At 44.4% G+C, this 16,094-nt stretch overlaps 1 protein-coding gene across 1 annotated transcript in view; it reads left to right on the top strand.

Moving 5' to 3' along the window:
• Window positions 1–16,094, top strand: part of GPM6A (glycoprotein M6A) — a 536,789-nt gene that overhangs the window by 391,219 nt on the left and 129,476 nt on the right. The window lies entirely within an intron of this gene.

The raw sequence follows: 16,094 nt of genomic DNA, 5'->3' as shown, positions 1-16,094 counted from the left end.
GGGCATATTACCAACCAATAGAGATAATTTTTGTCTCTAACTTATTTAGAGACAAAAATTATCGCCGCACATCGGCGATTTTTATCGCAGATAAACCTTGCTATTAGCAAGGTTTATCGCATATGCGATAAAAAACGGCCGCAATGCATGAATATCGCTGAAAAGTCAGCGATATTCATGCATTATCGAGCAAATGCTCTTAGCCATGTTATCCACCTCCCATTGGATAACATGGCTAAGAACTGCTCCTGGGCAAGTGTTAGCTTTTGGAGATATTCGCGCTTAGCGCGAATATCTCCAAAAGTTGGTAATAGGAGATAGCGATGTTAGCGACTGTTTTCAGTCGCTAACATCTTGGCACGCCCACTTTGCATGTCATTAGTGATAAATATCACTGACATGCAAAGCGGGGCCCAAGATGGTCACTCTCTCCTATTAGCTGTCGCTAACTGGTGTTAGCGACAGCTTGGTAATAGGGAGATAATTTTATCTCCGCTTTCTTGGCTTTTAAAGCAAAAAAGCGGAGATAAAGCCCCTTGATAATATGCCCCATTATTCTCATGTTAAATCATTACATTTCTCTTTAAACAGGCTACACTTGCAACTTTAATATGGCACGTTTAATCTCGATGCACATTACATACACAAAGCAATTAATCCTAAAATACATAAAGCATTATTCTCTCGATTAAGCACTACATTCATCAATAAATGATATGAGCATAATTCTATATATTAAAACACTCTCGATTAGTTCTTCAATTTTAAAACCAAACATTAGTTGGATCCTCTAAATATGTGGGTGCTGACTACAGACAATTATGATGCACCCCTACAAGTTTTTAAACAACTTGGTGCTCTATCAATATCAAACTCCAATTTCCCAACTGCTGGAAATTTTCGAAAGCTCGACAATGCTTTAGGAATTTTAACAGCCAGAACAATGTTTTGCCGCCTCCCTCAAAACGCACGTCTGCATTATTTGCGGAAGTACACAACTTCAGGAATTCATGTACCTTGTTTGTACTGTGGTAAACATCCGTGTTTCTGGTGACCTATGAGGCCATGAATGATGGTGCTATCAGCGGAGCTCTGCTAGCCCGGCGATACACACAGGTGACATGCTATAGAAGGTGGACTACGCCCTCTCAGCAGGTGATACGTATAGTGACGCTTAGATGTATGCCAAAAGTGTAGTTATAGGCGCATGCCATTTTAACTGTACCCATTGAAAAGAAGTCTCTGGATTTTGTCTGTATAAAGTCCTCCATAACTGGAGTCCCTCGCCATCCCTTAGATGGTTGTGGTGGATTGTGACACGTGGCTTGCCGTAATTGCATGTTGTGTTTGTGCTAGACATGACGTGACATGCAGCAAAAGATTGAAGTTAACATCCAAGTATCCTTGCGAATGTGATATTCCTTCTTGATGTGTGGTGGGAGGGGTATGGACCAGGCCTAAGGATGCGGGTAGCAAATAACTATACACGCACAACACTATAGTTGGTGGGCTAATGACCACGAGCAGTCATCCCCTGCTTTATTTATATCCTTGGGTCATGCCTCGCCTGAGAGTGCGGGTGGGACACTTTCGGTCTCATGCCGGGAGAACTACAGGATTGCTAACTTGTCACATCACATCTCAACTCTATCTCTTTTCCTTATCTTCGGACAGTGTCTTGTGGTCTGGCATGCAAAATCTCTCCGCCGAGAGCTTGGGAAGTGATTTTCTCACAGGCGTTACCTGGGGTGCTGACCTCAGCCGTCTGGGCCCTCGGCTGCCTCAGGGTCCCTCATTCCTAGTGCTTGGATGGTCTTAACCAATGGTGGAGGTGGTTGATCACCTACCTGTTCATCCCACTGGCCCCTTTAGTCATCCCCTGGTTCTACTTCACTCATTGTTGTGTCATCTTCTCTAGCTGGAGTCAACAGTTCTCCTTCCACTTCTTTGAACCAAGAGACGTTCCTGGTCATCATTTCTCCATCTTTTTCCACCGTCATCATGGTCCCTTTTACATCTCTCACAGACCAGTGACCGGGTTCATATGGGGTTTGGAACTTCCTCCCCGGCCTCCTGTCCTTGATGACCACTCAATCCCCTGGCTGCAAACTGTAGTGTCAGGCTCTTCACTTGTTGCTGGCTGCCCGATTCTGCCGCTCTCGCCGCTCTTGGGCTTCCTCCTTGTAATACGTGGGGGGTGTCCCGCCAGGGCACATGGGGATAGTGTCCCTCCATGGTTCATTGAACATGAGCATCCAGGGCGCTTGTTGTGTGGTGCTGTGAGGCGTGCTTCTGTAATCCCACTGAAACAGCTGTAGTTGGCATTCTAGGTCTGTGCATTCGGCGACTGCAATTTAGAGAGTCTTTTTGAGTGTCCTCATGCACCTTTCAATTCCTCCATTTGCTTGCAGCCTCTGGGGTGTGATCCGGCCGTGTTGTACTCCATGAAGCTGCATAAACTCTTGAAACTCCCCTCCTTGAAAAGGGAGTCCTTTGTCACTCTTGACTTCATCGGGGCATCCGAATATTGCAAACACCTTTTACAACACGGTGGCTACTCAGGTGAATGCAGTGGAGATGATGACTTAGACCACAGGATATTTTGAGTAACTGTCCATTAAAACTAATGTCTTGCTGCAATTTGGAAAGCTCCCGAAGTCTATGCTTATTTTCTCCCATGGTGCTTTCATGGACAGTTCTGTCGGGATGGGTGCCGGGCGTTCTGGCGCGCTGGTCAGTTGGCATGCTGGACACAATCTCACCATCTCTTCCACTTGTTCCTCCAGTCCGAGGAACCAAACCTTATCTCTCATTCTGGCTTTCATCTTCATGGCCCCTTAGTGTCCTCTGTGAGCCAGTTGGGGGTGTGATAAAGTAGGGTTGCTGGGACTATAATGCAGGAACCCCGCAGCAGGATTCCTTCCTGAGTGACACTTAGCTCATTCCGTATCCTCCACATCTTGGCAAGATGTTCTTTCCCCTGTCCTGCCTTCTCATTGGCATCCCTTAGGAAGTGTTGCAACTCTCCCCCTTGGATGGCGCTGCGCACCTTGATGATGACTGGGTCAGCTTCTGCTGCTTGTGCAATATCCGCTAGGGTTAGTGCTTTAGGGCATGCAGCCACAGAGATCATGTTGATGTGCGCCTCCATTGCTTCAATTTTCGGTAGCCCTTCTGGGTCCTCCTGGAGTGCTAGGTGTCGGGAGAGGAAGTCTGCGGGGTTCTTAGTACCTGATAGATAGATCCCCTCCATCAGGTACTGCTGTAGGCTGATGGCCAATCACTCGATTCAAGGGGGTGGATGAGGTGCCGATCCTATGAAGAGGGGTACCAGCAGCTGGTGGTCAGTGATGACCTTGAAGGGTTGGCCCCAGACCTAAAGGTGGAAGTGCCTGCATGCCCACTTTATGGTGAGAGCTTCCCTCTCTATCTGGGCGTAGCGTGCTTCGGTGGGTGAGAGAGACTTGCTGGTGAATGCCAGCGCAGCCTATCTTCCTGGTTCTTGTGCTAATACCGCCCTTAGGCCCACTGGGCTGGCATCTATGAGGAGTTTTGAATGCTGGGCGGGGTTGAAGTACACCAGGGTGGTGTTGTCAAGTAGAGCGCTCTTGATACTCCAGAATGCTGATTCTTCTTGTTGTTTCCACTTCCACTTGGTGTCTACTCGTGTGAGATTCCTTAGTGACTCCGTGAGGTGGCGAGGTTGGGGATGAAACGGTCAAAATGCAAAATTTGGTAACCAAAAAGGCTAAAGGAAAACCCAATTTTGAGAGTATATGGAGTTTTATACTAATACCAGTAATACATATTTTATCAGTGGGTTAGTAGCAGCGGGCTATAAACCTTCAATATTTCAATAACCTAATACCCAATCTCTGTTTCTTCTTGATAGCCAGAGCCATGGAAGGAAGGACAGGTTTCACAGATACTGTCTCTCCCTCTGCTTTACGAAGTGAAGCACAGCTATTTGTCAGAGTCGAGGGCTAGGCAGGGGCTCTGGAGCTTCCATCCCATATCTGTTTTTATTGTTTCTCTAGCCTGCTTCTTTACAATTTCTCAACAATTTAATAAATATGTTTTCATAGAAATCTGCCAGAAATCTTCATAGTAAGGTATTTTCTTGCTGGGAATTTTTTTTAGATAGCTTTGTATGTGAATAAAGTTGCTAGATGTTCATTGAAGTGAGGACTGGAAATCCACAAAGTTGACAAGGGAATTGTTTTGATATGGATCGCTTTTCCTGCGGGTCATTATCTCACGGTTCCAGTCGCAGCATGCTACCAATAGAGAATCAGAGCTGAACAAATCAACGTCCAAGTTAGGAGTGCAGAGTGTGACACATTATGAAAAAACGTTTACAGGATGTTCCAAAAATGCCTGCGAACTCTCATTGAGGTATCTTCCATGTCGCAGATCAAAGGATGGTAATGTAGCTATCATGTCTTAGTACGAGCTGCTCCTTTGCTAGGATTTCATGCAGATGTAGCTAACTGACATCAGCAGTCCTGTTTTACTTTAAAGAAACCCCAAGCAGGTTGCACGTTTGTGAGTTGCATGTACTTAGCAGGTTTACTTCAGGATTTTACTTTGCCTGTATCAAAGGGAGAGGTTTAGAAGCTAACTGTAATTTTCTCTTCAAGATTTTTTTGCCAAGTTTGCTGAATATTTTTGATTTGTTATCATGGTTAGCAATCAAGTTTGGGATGATCAGGAGAAGTAAAACACCATTGAAGACATCGGGCAGGAGTTTCTCATCACCCTTGATGATGGTCAGGAGACCCCATGGTACTCCTCTACACATCTGTGACATATGCAGTTGGATTTGTGTAATTTGTTCAGATGATAAAAAATCCCAAAATTCCAGTTACAACCTTCACTGCCTATGCATGCATCACCTCCAACCACAGTTTTATGCTCCAGGACATCCTAGAGTAGGAAATGGCACGAAGATAGCTAAGCACTTCCAAGACTAGTAGATCTCACAGGTACAACCAGGACTGTGAGAGATGTGGGCTTGGGTCATGAAGAGTGCAGGCTGGTGTGCAGGCAAGGTGCAAAGGGGAGGCCTGTGAAGCAGTGTTTGCTCATAGGGAACTGGCCTGAAACATGGGTTTGGTGTTTATTTGTGGAAGCCATGCACCTGGCCCAAATCTGTATGTCATGAATTAGGAGAGCTCAGAGCAGGGGATGGGGTGGATGCCTGTCAAGCAGTGCCAGTGCCCTAATTTCCACTAGTGGACCATTTTGATCTTTTTTAAAGTACAGGTAAGGTGTGATTTCCATCAATAGACAAAAAAGGGACAGTAATCAAAACTTATGTGAAAAAAATCCATTACAAAAAACAATGATCAGTTTTTTATCTCATCAGAAGTCAAACTTTTGGGGTAATCAGGCTCATTCTAAATTAGTAATCGGATAAGATTAAGATGCAGATTGACCAAGAGAAGTCTCACACACAATATATGTTGATTGCCACTTTTCAATTGGGAAGATCTGTTCCCCAAACTGCATAATTTACCATGGACGGTAACAGGGGTCCCCTGTAATTTTTCCCCGTTAAAGAAAATATGCCTCTCCTCCCCGTAATTATAGAAAAATTAGTGAACTGAATTTAACACGGATGGGCCCAACACCTACATTTGATTCTAAGAAGACTCCTCAAACTGTATTGAGACTTAATTGATAAACACTGCTAACTGATGGGAAGCCATTGTTTTGCCCTGTTAAACCTATGTAAGCTTAACTTTTAGGAGTGTGGCCTTTTTCTAGAAAAAAACGATTAAAAAGCAGCTTCAGTGGAAACAGACCTGTTGAGAATTTCCCCATCATTAGCTCTAGAGCTGGAGTACTGACTAAGGTAAATGGTGATGTAGGTAAAGGAGCTTCAGGAGTGGGTGTAAACATGTGGATTATTAATTGACAGGGGTGAGATCCCCACTCAAGTAATTAACACAATACTTATCAGGGTAAACCACAAACATTACTAAATATACCTGTGTTTAACCCTCTGGCAGCTTGCCACAAAGGCTGTGAGGCTTAACTTAGAGACAATGTGAAAGGTATTTATGCCGCACTCAGACAGTAATACAGTGAAAACACAATACAATAAGGTGCCAAACCAATTTAGAAAAATTGAGTACATTTGAATAAAATGATGCTAAAACGACCAAGTAAAATTAGTGTCATAATAAGCACAAGTGCATAACCCCTGTTAGCTGGTCACATTAGCTCAAGCCAAAGTCAAACATTCAGACCGACTGTAATGGATCACGGGTTGAATACAAGGACCAGGTTCGTCCTGGTGGAAGTTTACCTTCTAACTCAATCCAGTTCCCCCTGAGGAGCCTTAGTCGGTGCTTCAAATTGGCAGTGTGGTCGTTGTTGGCATGAAGAGCTGGATGCCAGTTTGTTCTTTGCATTGGAGGTAAAGACAGGGTGGATGTTGTTGATATGAAGAGCAGACATCAGGTGAACTTCGAAGTCTGTATCTTTGGAGGTCCCAACGGCTGTCGGATGCAGGTCCCGGATCTTCCTCAGTGAAGTCCTCTCACATTTTCAATGAGAAGAGGTTAGAACCTCTGGATTTTCACCTGGAGTCCAATTCCTGTCTATTGGAGGTCTACACTCCGATACCTGGGGAGGTACCTCTTGAGGAATGAGCGCTCATGTCAACAGAGTCCTACAGCTGGGCTCAGGCAGGTCCAGTTGGTGCTGGTCAACTGGGCAGTTGCAGGGAAGGCCTCTGTCAACTTGTCATGTCCCTATAGCTCAAACAGGAGGTCAGCCACCTGAACTTTGGAGTCACTTCTGGTATCCTGGGTTCAAGGCAAGCAGGCCCAGTCTTCTTCAGACAGCATTTCAGTCCTTCTTCTGGATCCTTTCATGTCCAGGAGTATTCTGATTCTAGATTCTGAGGGTGCCACTTTTATACACAGCATCAGCCTCTGTGTGGTGGTCACTCTCTTTGTCAACTACCGGTTCTGGTCAGTTCTTGCCATTCCCTTGTGTCTGGTTCCAAACTATCTGGGGTACCAAAGTGCAGGCATGTGACAGTGACCTGGAAGGCAGCTTTAGAATACAGGAAGTGGGTGGGCTTAGCCCTCAGACTACTCTTTAAAGCTCAGGAAGAGATGACAACAACCCTCCAAGGCCACCCTACTTAGGAGAAGAACACCCTTCCTCATACGCAAGGACCACCGTTCCTTGTCTGGGAGGAATACACATCACACCACAGGACAGTCAATAACAGCCATGTGACCCCAGACACTGACAGAAAGACACATTTGGTTTAGGCAGGAACATGACAACTGTCTACAACTGCAGTTTTCAGAATAGCAACTTAAAATCCGACTTTACTATTAAAGAGGACTTTTAAATAACAATTCAAATTAGTGGGAAAATAATTATCTATCTGCTCCCCAACTCAATTTGTCACATTAAGTGTAATAAGGCAACCCAGTGTCAGTTTATGGGAGATGTAGCCATTCAAAAAATAACTTTAGGAACTTTACAATTGTAAATGTAGTATACTTGTAAAGCGCACAGCTGCCCCAGCAACGGGGCGTCCCGGCGCTGTATAACTCTGGGGAACCCGTCCTGGCTTTCCCTGTGGGATGGTCCCTTGCTGGGAGTCCCCAAGGTGGAGCCAGGCATCCCCGGAATTGGTGGGGCCGTTGTGGAGATTAGGCAAGCTAATGCCCAGAGTTGCCAAGTGGAACCCCTGATTAGAGTAAGCACCGAAGCGAGAATTATCGAGTCCGCTGACCAAGGTCCACAACCCTGCCGCGTCAGGAATTGAACCCTGGTCCCAGGCTGACTTCTGCTCTCAGGCCTGCCGCCTCTAACCAGTGAGCCACACTACTCCACAATTGAGGACATGTAAAACTTAAACACAATTACCCCACTTTTAAATTTCCATGCACCCTGATTACTGTGCCCTTTAGGCCCTGCTTTAGGGGTGACATATAAGTATTAAAAAGGAAAGTTTATTATGCCAGGTTGAAATGGCAGTTTAAAACCGAACTTCAAGCTGCAGTGGCAGGCCTGAGACATGTTTTACAGAGCTACTTTAGTTGGTGGCACAATGAGCCCACTCGTTGCATTTAATTTACAGGCCATGGGCACAAGTACTACCATATATGAGGGAGTGATTAAATGTGCCAATTAGGTGCATACCGATTATTCCATGTTTAAGGGAGATAGCACAAACACATTACCCATGGTTAACAGGAGGAAAGTGCACAGAGTATTAATGCCAACAAAATGGGTCTGGCAAAAAGTGTGAAGGATTACCACGCCAAATGTATCAGGTCAAACAGTGACCTGCTGCACTATAAGTAGGAGAATACAATTGTCTCCAGCTAAGCTTGACAAAGAACCCCTTGACCCCAAAACAAATGACTGTTGATAATATTTTAAAAGGATCCAGTAAGCCAGACTTGTATCAGGCCATAAACACATGAGATTCTATTTTAAGAATCTTGAAGACAATCATTTTTCCCTTAACCCCTTAGGTGCTTATGACGAGCTGAGCTTGTCATGAGGCACAATGGAGCCGTGCTCATGACTAGCTGAGCTCTACATAACTGTTGCGCGGGGCTAATTCCCCTCCTATGCAGGCGTTCCACAGGAGTGGGCGGAGTCGTGACGAGCTCAGCTCGTCATGAGCACAGCTCCGCTGTGCAGCATGACGAGCTGGGCTCGTCACAAGCACCGCGGCGCTGCGTGGAAGGGGTTAAAGAGCAACTGGCCAACTTTGCAACCTACACTGTGGGCATGGGCAGGCAAACTGCAACTGAAAAAGATTTGCATAGTGTCATATGAAGAAAAATGCCCATTTTGCCTAATCTAATGACCCTGATGAAAAGAAGAGTGTTTGCGGGCACAAGCCAATACTGTAGAACTGGCTGACAAGCTTGCTCCAACACAATTGGCTGGCCTCCTGGCTACAGCCTCAGTAATAGAAGGCTCCAACAACCTTAAACCTAGCATCTGGACTCTGCCAACTGTAAATCCGACCCTGCAAAATGATGCCACCCAGTCCTGGACCCTTGAAAGTAGACCGGAAGGTGCACTCCTTGCCCATCTGTGGATCCAGCAAAACCAAAACATCTCCTCTGCTGTTCAATCCTGAGCAAAACCGACGCATTGCCTCTGCAAGGGTTTTCCCAATGCACGGACTCTGGAGCAATCTCGCAGCATGCATTGGAACTGCTGCTTCATTGACGCAGTCCCTTGAATCGCAATTCTCTTGTTGATGGCAGCCTCGACAACAACAACACAAGTGCTTGCATTACAGCCTCACATCTCTTTGGAACCTATGCATTACCTCGACTGCGCCATGTATTGTCAAGCACGGACACAGAACCTCGCATTGCATCGCATCTCTGCAGCCAACGGAACTGGCGCATTGGCTAAGTAATGATTCTTCAATGCAGGACCTCATAACGCTTCGCAACTAAAATTTCAGGTACTCTTGTTCATCCGGCTGACCTGGGTCCCTGTAGCTGGCCCAGGCTCCCTGATGGTTGGCCTGAACTAGTGATTTTGTCCCAGTCCAGCGCAACCAGATATCCACAGTTGGCACTTTGGGGCATATATACAATAAAGTGGCAAAGCGTGTCGTTAAGCCAAGAAGGCTAACAACACGCTTCTTCACTTTAGAAATGCAAGGCTGTACCATATTCACTAGAATATGGTGCTGCCCTACGTTTCCCCCTGAGCTGGCGCTAACTTGAGCTGCCTAGCGCCAACGCAGGCACCATAGTGCAAGGGTGCTTGTGTTGAGTGGAAGATTGTTCAGGTGGTGGAAAGACCCTTTCCTGCACATAAACAATCTTTAAATGCCGTTTTGAAACTTCTATGTGTGCTGCTTTATGCAGCACACATAGAAGTTGCAGAACATTTTTTTTAATGATTGTTTATGTGCAGAAAGGGTGACCTTCCTGCAAATAAACAATCATAGGCAATTTTCAGTTTCTATGTGTGCAGTACAAGGCAACACACATGCAAACAGCAAAAACGGAGAGAAATAAAGCATTTCTCTTAATTTCGCCTGTTTAAGACCAGATTCTCCCTGGTCTTAATGTTGGCCCTGCCTCCAATTCAAGCTGCCCTTGTAAATAGGAGGCAGCGTCAAAATCAAAGGTTGTTGTGGTGGAACGCCCACTGCAACACCCATTGCCCTCCTCTTTCATGCTAAATACAGCGTGAAAATTACAAGGAAGCGTTAAGCCACGTTAAGTAGCTTACTGCTGCCTTGTGAGGCCCCTATCACATTCACAACGTCACTAAAATTGACATTGTGGTGGCGATAGGGGCTTGTAAAAATGCCCCATTGTGTTTTTTTAGCTCTTTTCACTGAAATCATTACAATTGTATATCTCTGTTTTTACTGACTGATGGTTGTCATTTTGGCCTTGATTTATTCATTAAAATGTACTCGATTTTTCTATATTGATGTGGGTTTTTTCTTGTGATGTGTTTTTATATTACTAGTGTTGGAAGTTTGTCATAAATGCTTTACCCACTGTCTCTAAATCTGACTGCCCTGTGCCGATCTACCTGAGGGTTGAGCACAGGTGAATTTGGGGTTTGCTTGTGCCTCACCCTGACAAGGATTGTGGTTGCTGCTTGAGCAGTATTTCACCCCCTACCCCCAACAAGTAACCCCATTTATCACAAGTAAATTTCAGGGAAGTATTAAAAATGTGGCGTTTTCATGCACAAAACCTAAAAGCTTTTTTCCCCGCCGTGTCGATTTGTGCCCACTACGATGCCCTCGGGTGTAAGAGAACTCTAGACAACTTAAATTAAAACACGTACAAATACAAATGCACAAATCTCTTCACTGCATTGCTTGTTTATATTCTGGAATATTGAGTAGAAGCAATAATATCGAGAACGAATATATCGAGGAAATAAAGTATAGATTTACTATTCTTAAGAATTAGCCTGTTATCCTATGGCAATTATCATTGTATAAAAGATAAAAACTAATATGATGAAGCATATAGTGGACGGTGATGTCATAATTTACTGTAACTAAAGCAGCAATAATATAGTTATGGATTACAATAGTTGGCTGGTTTGGTTGAGATATAAATTTAGCTCTGTAACATTGATGCATGCTTATGCTATGTTTAATAAATCTGTCTCAGCGATGCGCGAGCCTATATGCATCAGCCGGGTTTAATGACACGTAAATCCACAATGCTATAAATTTCAAATAAAAAACACCTTTCAATTGCAAAACCTTGGCAGTGTAATTGAAATTGATATACTGAATTGATACTTCTGCAAATAAAGAAGCAATTGCTTTTTCTTCAGTGCGGGATCAAAACAGCAAAAACGTTCAAATCCACAGAAGAAGAAATAGATTTACAACTTCCGGTGAAATCAGGCTCATGAAAAGCTTGCTTAACGAAATACCACCCATAAATCATTGCAAAGCCAATCTATGTAGCTACAAATATCCCCAGCTTTGGCCTAATAATCAGAAAAGTGCCTGTTTGTAAGGCCCAAAGAGAGGTCGCACGAATTAATAATTTGCTGACATCCAAGGCAGTAAAGCTACATTCTAAATTGGCATGAAAACATACAAACTTGACATTGATCTGTAAAATTCTGATACTGATGATATAACAATTGATCACTCAAATGTTTATCAGTTCCCTTCATTCTCTACTCTATTACACGGATAAAAATGCAGGTGATTAATGAAAATAAAAATAATTTACATGTTGTTCTCTTAGATATCCCTGGTCTGGTACATCCCTTTTTAAGTACTTTGAATATTTTAAGAACTTCAGAATCATGCAAACTAATTCAGTTTATGGCCCAAGACTACCTTTTGTATTAGAATCAGATTCAGTGAGCCAATTCATACTCATGACTTAACAAAAGGGTCTTCTGGCAAATATATTTAATGGTGCCAATCTCAATGGTATTTATGTTGTCAACTTTAGTAGGATGCAATGCTGAATAAAGTCCCCAGGATTCAATTGAATGTCTAGGGGTTCAAGCAGAGGTTTGTTGTGGATTTCTAAGTAATCTGAACCCCCATATTGTAATAACACACTGCTAGCACTTTTTAGCAGGTGCATACTGGTAAAATATAGTACCAGCCACAGACAGTATTAGTACCTATCAGAATAGATGTTATGCTAGTAAAATAGAATATCAGCACTTCAAAGCACAGCTCTTTTATTTTCAAGTGGACAGTATTAGCACCTTTCACTGAGGGTGTCATATTAACATTGGAGAAATAGGACGTCACCAACACTTTTCTGTAGATATTAGTGACTAGTCATGTATGTCTGTCTCCCATGTGTAGTATTCGAAATGGATATAACCTATGATCAAACATTCAATAAAACATGTTACAGTAGTAAGTATGAGCATGCAAAGCATGTATTGGTAAGAACGCATATTCATAAATAAGTGTTAACAAATCCAATAGGTCTCATTGTTGTGACCAAATACCTGTCTAGTCTGGTTAACTAAGAAAAAAAAAGAAGCCTTTTGCATCATTTTTGTAGGTGCGCCTACCATGCATGCACATGCTTATAAAATGACACTGTCACTTTTTTTCTTTTAATTTGCTGATCCCGCATGGTTAATAAAAAGTAAAATGGAGAAACTTTTTTGGGGGGGGGGGAGTGGGTGGTGAAAGCAACATGGGTGGAGGGCGCATAAAGAACACGGGGCCAGTGAGGTTTTGAGCAACACAGGGGGCTGAAAGCACATATATGCTGCGTTTCAGTGGCCTCGTCCCCACTCACTGCCAAACGAACCTTGTGGCCGCCCCCAGCGCAATGAGCGAGGACCCCCTGGGCTGGTCCACATGCCACCCAAGAAGGGGACGACCAGAAGGGTCTGCAAGGGACCCCGCTCAGCGGCATCGCACGGAGAACTCCATTATGGTTCCTGTGAAGAAACGGACCTGCTTTTTGAATGCCTCGCAGCAGATCCATGGGAACTTTTACTGAACTGCCTACCCCCTACCCCTCCCTGCTCTACTCCTCTCCTCTTTCCGGCTACTAACCTTTGCCCTCACCTGTCCTTGCCCTAGTCCCCACCCTGTTTACCTGTGAATTTCCCGCGTCATTTGAGAGCTAGCTATTTTGTCTGATGCCCGATGGAGCTACCTGGTTTAGCTATAGGGAGAACAGGTCGGAATTTCCTCCTTGGACGTCACCTACCCAGTCGGTCTTTAGCCAGACTTCCTTTCGTCTCTTCTGTCGTCTCTTCCCGCTTCCTTCCTCTATCTATATCTCTACTTCTCTCCTCTCTCAATGTATTGAGACTGAACTATTTTGTCTGATGCCCGATGGAGCTACCTGGTTTAGCTATAGGGGAGATGGGCCGTGGATTCCCTCCTTGGTCGTCACCTGCCCAGTCGGCCTTTAGACAGATCTCATTTCGTCTCTCTTTGTTGTCTCTTCCCCTTTCCTCCCTTTCTCACCTTCCCTGTTCCCTCCCCCCTATGCTCCAGTTATTCTGCCCTCCATGTTATTTAAAATGTTTCTCATTGAGACCTAGCTATTTGGCCAAAGCCCGGTGGAGCTACCTGATAGCTATAGAGGAGATGAGTTTAGGGACTTCCCCCTCAACCGTCACCTACCCAGCCGGTCTTCGGACAGACTTTCCTTCGTCTTTCTGCTGTATCTCCCTCCCATCCTGTTTTTCTGCGAACCTCTTCCCTCGACACTTGAGACCAAACTACTTTGTCTGATGCCCGATGGAGATACCTGGTTTAGCTTTAGGGGAGATGGACCGTGGATTCCCTCCTTGGTCGTCACTTACCCAGTCGGTCTTTAGACAGACTTCCTCTCGTCTCTATGGTTGTCTCTTCCCTTATCCTCACGTTCTCATCTCACCTATTCCCCACTTCTTTTCTCTCTCCTTTCTCTCCTCTCCTAATGTATTGCAGATTGTTTGATGCAATGTGTAATTGTTGATCTTTTTCTATTTTACTGTTAAACCACATTGTTGCTCTTCCTTTCGTCCCTCCTGTCGTCTCCTCCCACACCCTACCTCTATTTATGGCTCTCCTTCTCCCCTCTCTCAATGTACTAAGACTGAACTTTTTTGTATGATGCCCAATGGAGCTACCTGGTTTAGCTATAGGTGAGATGGGCCGTGTATTCCCTCCTTGGTCTTCACCTACCCAGTCGGTCTTTAGACAGACTTATTTTCGTCTCTCCGTACTATCTCTTCCCTTATCCTCCCTTTCTCACCTACCCTGCCCCCTCCACTACTTTTCTCCTTTATCTCCTCTCCTAATTGTAGTGCATATTTTTGGGGGGGGATTTATTGTGTAATTGTTGAACTTTTTATGTTACATTGTTAATTCTCATGTAAAGCGCTCTGATACCTCCGGGTCTAGCCAGCGCTATATAAAACTCTTCAAATAAAATAAAATAAATAAATAAATAAGCAATATGGAGGGTGCAGGTGGGCAAAGCAACATGGATTGTGAAGGGTTAGGAAGGAAAGCAAACAGGAAAGGGAGAGTAATGTTGAGCTGGAAGAGGGGACAAGCACATGGATGAGAAAGCAACACAGGTGGGAGACGCACATGAGGGCTAGCACATCACAGAGGGGAAAGGAAGAGAATCACATAGGCGAAAGAGAATATCATAGAAAGGCAAAGATAGGCTTATGAGGGAGACAGCTGGAAAACACAGACATGCCTGTGGACCAATTTAAAAAGAAAAAGTAGTGTCTGAAAAAGTGAGCAGTACAAGTACACAGTAATGTTTCTATGCTCCAGAGAAGACCAACACAAGAAGAGGACGAAAATCCCTCACATGTTAATGAATAAAAAACAAGCAAATGAGGGTGACAGTAAAGCCAACCAATGGTTAGTAGCGGGTGGGTTCTAAGCTTACTATACATCTCAAAAACTGACAGCGCAGGCGGTGTCCAGTAAGCGTGACCTAAGCATGCTGTATGTGCTCATAAATCAGGTTTCCATGAAATACCAGTGTAAGAAAATGGGTTATTACTTGGAGACGATTGAGTCTTTTCCATATAATAAGTCCAAAATCTTGTGAGGTCCAACTCACAAGTTCAGTAAATAAACTGGGGCTCAACTCATGGTAGTTATGGCAAAACTAAAGAAAAGTATGTAAAGTGTTCTGCAGTACCAAATCAATGAAAATATCAAAATGTTAACAGTAAAAAGCTCATAAATAATTTCTAAATACAGAAAATATGTAATAAGAAAAATGAAACTGACTCTGCCACCACCACTCACCATAGCGCGGGGACACGCCTGTGCGCGTAACCAGGCGCTTTATAAATTTCCCTTATTATTATAAACAAAATGACTAAAATCCAATAAGAGGAACAGGAGATAGGATTTAGTTTTTTTGAAGTTTGGGGCAAAGTCACCAGGAAAAAGTTAAGAGCCAATCAGAAGTCACTGTTGTGGTTAACAGGGGTGTGGTCATTGAAATGAGCAGTCCTCTCTTACTCCACTACTCCAAAATGGCTCCAAGGTCAGCTCCTCCTCCCACTGGGCGGATGTCAAAATAGCTACACATGGCACAGGGAACAAAGACTGCTCTCCTTCGGATCTCCCTTTACACTTAACTTCAACCAACCAGGCCCAGGGCCAGTGCTGAGCTGAAAGGAACACATTAGAATACAGTTAAAACACCCAACATACACTAGGGTACACTGTGGTATTATGGGGTACCCCTGTAATTGGCATGACCTACCCCATAGGTCCCTAGTATATAATAGGGCATGGGATTGAAACTACCTAGAAGTACCCAGTACCCTGGGGCATGGCAGTTCAGAGGCCAGCAGCTTTTTCAGCACTAGCATGTGTGCTGCTTTGAAGAGGTGATAAAGAACCCCTGGGGTTAACAACTCTGCTGGGGGGGGGCACTGTGCTGGTCTATAGGAATGCCAGGCCAGTGGGTGAAGTTGTAAACCATGCACTTCAAAGGCAGAGGGGAGGTCTGGGTTTCAGTTTAACTTTTACACTCTTGACCCAGAGTCAGGGCTAGGCTTAAGGTAGGTATGTGCAGATGGTAGGGGGAGAGTCCATGGAAATAAGCCATCCCAGGGGGCGCGTTTAG

The sequence above is a fragment of the Lissotriton helveticus genome, chromosome 2_1 (genome assembly GCF_964261635.1).
Source record: "Lissotriton helveticus chromosome 2_1, aLisHel1.1, whole genome shotgun sequence".
Classification (NCBI taxonomy): domain Eukaryota; kingdom Metazoa; phylum Chordata; class Amphibia; order Caudata; family Salamandridae; genus Lissotriton; species Lissotriton helveticus.
Note: the sequence above shows the minus strand (reverse complement) of the source record. Positions and strands in the feature narration are given on the sequence as shown.